Source organism: Melopsittacus undulatus, chromosome Z (genome assembly GCF_012275295.1).
Source record: "Melopsittacus undulatus isolate bMelUnd1 chromosome Z, bMelUnd1.mat.Z, whole genome shotgun sequence".
Taxonomy (NCBI): Eukaryota; Metazoa; Chordata; class Aves; order Psittaciformes; family Psittaculidae; genus Melopsittacus; species Melopsittacus undulatus.
Genome location: NC_047557.1, coordinates 38397574 through 38402745, shown reverse-complemented (window position 1 = coordinate 38402745; position 5172 = coordinate 38397574).

Genomic DNA, 5172 nt, shown 5'->3' with positions numbered 1-5172 from the left:
TCCAACCCAGGTGTAGGACCTTGCACTTATCATGGTTAAACTTCATGAGGTTGGCATCAGCCCACCTCAGAGGCGTGTCAAGGTCCCTCTGAATGGCATTCCTTCCCTCCAGCATATCAACCGAACCACACAGCTTGGTGTCATCGGCAAATGTGCTGAGCGCACACTCAATCCCACTGTCCATGTCACCGACAAAGATGTTAAACAAGACCGGTCCCAACACCGATCCCTGAGGGACACCACTCGTTACTGGTCTCCAGATGGACATTGAGCCATTGACCACAATGGCTCATGCTCCCTGGGCTGGTTTTTACCCACTCAGGGCTGGTGCCGCTCCTCCTGGCTCCGCCCCCTGTGAGTCCCCGCTCATGCAGCTGAGCTGCCGGCTCCTGGGCAAGTCCTGTCGAGGACTTGAGGCTCCCTCGGTGGTTCTTGCCGCTCTGAGTTCAGGGTCCTGGACGCTGATCTCCCCCAGCTTGGGTCGTGAAGGCATTCTCTCTCAAGATACCTCAGCAATTCAAGGTTCTTCAAGCAATTCACACTCCCACCAATCCACCAAGGCAAGTGCCATGTGCTTACTGTGGTGGATGCAACCACCGGAGGGCTGGAAACATATGCTGTGCCGCATGCCACTGCCTGGAACACTATCCTGGGCCTTGAGAAGCAAATCTTGTGGCAACACAGCACCCCAGAGGGAACTGAGTCAGACAATGGGACTCATTTCCAGAACAACCTTATCGACACTTGGGCCAAAGAACATGGCTTTGAGTGGGTGTATCACATCCCCTACCATGCATCAGCCTCTGGGAAAATCAAATGGTACAATGAGCTGTTAAAAACTACACTCAGAGCAATGGGTAATGGGACTTTAACCAAAAGCGACCTGGTTGTTCAACACTAGAAGATCTGCCAGCAGGGCTGGTCCAGGCCAGTCAGAACTTTTACATACTGTAGAAGTGGACACTTTAGTCTGGGAACACTGATGTTCTTAGTTTCTGCTAAGTAATATTTACTCCAATCAAGGACCTTTCAGTCTCATGCTCTGCCAGTGAGGAGGGACACAAGGAGCCCAGAGGAAGCAGAGACCATGAGAACACCTGACCCAAACTAACCAAAGAGGTATTCCATACCACAGCACATCATGCCCACTATATAAACAGGGGGCAGTTACCCAGAAGGGCTAGGTCATTGCTCGGGTCAGGCTGGGTATCAGTCAGTGGGTGGTGAGTGGTTTTATTTTCTTCCCTTGTTATTTCCCTTATCGTTGTTATTATTATTGGTGGTAGCAGTAGTGGTTTGTGTTATACCTTAGTTACTGGACTGTTCTTATCTCAACCTGTGGGAGTTACATTTTTTCAATTCTGCTCCCCATCCCTCTGGGAGCAGGGGGAGGAAGAACTGGGGGGAGTGTGGAGGCAGCTGTATGGTTATGAGTTACCAGCTGGGTTTAAACCACAACATTCTCACAGTATATAAATTTGTATCTTAATATCTTCTGGAATAAAATGACAAAACAATAATACTGTGATATTATTTTTGTATTTTTAGTAGATTTTCTCCGACCTGATTACAAAACCTTTCACAATGATTTTACTGCTTGACTGAACACTAGCACATCCTTTGTAGAGGTCAGCAATGCAAATGCTGGTTAATACACTACAATCATTAAGTTATTTTACAGGACTAGGTTTGGACGCATATGTTATTAATCACATCTGTAAGCTGGATTATTCATCATGCCTCAGAGATCACAAGTCACTTGCGAAGAAAATTCCAGTATAAGTTGGAAGCACATTGGACAGCTGAGCTCATTAGGATTATCAGTCACCACTGCCAGGAAAGGCTCAAGGAGAAAGAAGTCATTTGCTCTTCTCTCAAACAGGAAAAGCGCTTTTGTGTGAACAGCATTAAAGAGGAAATCAATAGAAGCTGCTCACTTCAATTCCTTATGAAACTTATTTTTGTCTACATCTGAAGGGTTTTATCTTCTGCTAGTAATGGAAAGTTAGATAAATATCTAGTCACTGATAACATGTTGAAGTATGTTATTTGAATTTATGGATTTTGCTCATTGAAATGACACTAGAAAGACAGGGTTTTTTTAACAGTTAAGTACAGTGGTTTATGATGATGTCATAACTAGAAATCAACTGATTCAGTTCTCTTATGCGTTTTGCATTCACTATGTAATGTAACTCCACAGGTGAAGTTTTTTTAGTGAAAGGGCTGAGGCAAGTACTCCACGTCCTAGTATAATTTGTTCCCCATAAGCCTCTGTTAGCAATAACAGACACAAATTTTGTTCTATTCTGTTTTAGCATGGTCAGAGGTAAAATCTAGCAAGTGTACTGATTAATCCCATGTGTCTTGTGGAAACTGAAAACAAAGTTATCAGCAACATCTTTTGGCATACTTGGCTTTTTTTTCTTTTTTGCATTTATGCTTGTACTTCTAATGACATAGATGTGTTTTACTGAGATTTGTGTAGTATTTCCTAACTCTTTTTAAGAACTTCTCTGGCTTTATTACTACAACTCTTGTTAGGAACAAGCCTTGATAATTAGCCAGAAAATCTTTACCAGTGTTAAAACTAACATCAGCCAGTCTCCACTTCAGGTAGTTATGTATCAGTGAACAACTAGAATGTATTATCTTTAAATTCTAATGATTGGATATTTTATGACAGTACTATGCCAGTACTGTCCCCTTTTGGAAGTGGAAAGCACAAGAACATGCCACCTTTCTTTGGAGGTATCTGAGCCTTGTCTTCCCAAGCCTTAGTAGATTTGGGAATCAAAGGCTAAAAGCTCTGTCCAGGACCTGCAGAGTCGTAATTTAAGCCCAGCCAGTAACTCAGAACCACGCAGCTGCTTGCTCACTCCTCCACTTCTTCCTCCTCCTGCTCCCAGAGGGATGGGGAGCAGAATTGAAAGAATGTAGCTCCCACAGGTTGAGATAAAAACAGTCCAGTAACTAAGGTATAACACAAACCACTACTGCTACCACCAATAATAATAACAACGATAAGGGAAATAACAAGGGAAGAAAATAAAACCACTCACCACCCACTGACTGATACCCAGCCTGACCCGAGCAATGACCTAGCCCTTCTGGGTAACTGCCCCCTGTTTATATAGTGGTATGGAATACCTCTTTGGTTAGTTTGGGTCAGGTGTTCTCATGGTCTCTGCTTCCTCTGGGCTCCTTGTGTCCCTCCTCACTGGCAGAGCATGAGACTGAAAGGTCCTTGATTGGAGTAAATATTACTTAGCAGAAACTAAGAACATCAGTGTTATCAGTATTGTTCCCAGACTAAAGTCAAAAACACAGCACAGCTACTAAGAAGAAGAAAAAATGACTGCTATTGCTGAACCCAGGACAAGATTGAATGTCCATGTTAGTAAATGAAATGGAGCTTGTTTGTATGGTCATTGTTTTTTACTCTTCTTGAGTGCAATGGATCAACCCTAGCTCCCAACTTAATTTCGTACTTGAGAGTATGTATTTATGGTGCGTCAGTTTCTTTTTCTGTGTAAAGCCAAGTATTTTCTGCATAATCAGCTATTTCTTTTACAGGCAAGCATCACTCAAGAGCAGATAAATCAATTATTTTTTTCTCTCTATTGACTTAGTTGCTATGTTACAAATTATAGGCAAGGTACATGTTGATGATAGAATGCAATAAGAACATTCAATTCTAAAACAGAACAATAATTATTGTACCCTTACACTCAGGCTCTGCAGGCACTTACCCCAGCAGGCTCCCGACAATGGGAGCTTCTATTTGGCGGCATGTAACCCATCAACTATTTTTTGAAAGTGGGGAAAGAAACAAGTTTCTGTCTCTTGTATTTCTCAGAAGTTGCAGGATTGGCTTAGGTGCTCTGAAACTTTGCAACAAGCTGTTGAATTCCTGCTCTGTATAGAGTACCAAATGAAAAAGAAGATCAGGAAGTGAAAGTGTTAATGAGAATGAATGATGCTAAAATCTGTCCCTGTGCTCCCAGAAGTACATTGACTGATTCTACAGTTGTTAGGCTTCAGGAATCAGCCTAAAGACTCATTTCTATGATTGACTTGATGACAATGATTTAGAAGACAAAGACAGTCTGAAAAGCTACTGACTGCTGAGACAGACTTTTTTTTTAACAGCAGTAGATTAAAGTATGCTGATTATGTACTTAAACAAAACTGTGATTTCAAGAAGTTTTTAAAACTAAGATTAATGTGTAAATGCTATTGAAACAAAACATTAAATAATCTGTTAAGAAGCTAAAACTCTCTCTCTGAACTCTCAGATGTTTTGCAAAAAAAAAAAAAAAAGAGCAAGTGACTTCATTCACTCTTTAATTAGTACGTAGCAGTCAAAACAGAGCATTACTTTTCTATCCAAGGAGGTAAAGTGCCTAGCCCAACATATCCCAGCAAAACTAAACATGCATCAGTGTAATCCTCTTATAATAACATTGAAGAATGACTCAGTTTTCCAGAGCTGGCCAAGGTCTCATCCTAAACCATGTCTAGATTGGGTCATCTTGAGCCAATCTAAGGGCATGCATGTGTAGCTGTTGTAAACTAATAACCAAAAAAAGCCTGGGAAGAGGGAAGAATGTTAAGCATTTGTCCACCAGCCCTCATCAGGGGCTCCATGCTCTCCCTCATGACAGCTGGAGAAAAGTAGAAGAGGCATCTACTTCTTTTAACAGCGAAATTACAAGACTTCAGTGTTTGAAACCCACTTATGGCAATAAATTTGTCATTAACAGTGTTTGTTATTGACATTTCTCACTAAAAGTGCTAAAAACAGAAACTCAGTGGTTTTTGTTCTCAAGCATAAATACTGGCTGGATTAAATTTCACTGAAATTGCTCAAGTGTCACCTTTCATGTAAGGTAAGTGGGGGAAATCCCTGAGATTTTTAATGGAAAAATAAGATTGGAACTGTCTCAGATTCTCAGGAACAGCCTACATCCCCACCAATTGCAGCCAAATGGTTTCTCAAGAACAGGGGTGAGCTCTGCTGAATACTCCTTTGTACAGCAGTGTACATGTGTCTGTGTGGCAAGAGCTCAGGATCTGAAACCATAAGACATATGTAGCCTGATTTCACTAAGTGGAGCATGCAGCTACCTAAGGCATCATACTGGAGAGGAGAGCATACAGTGGGGCCCA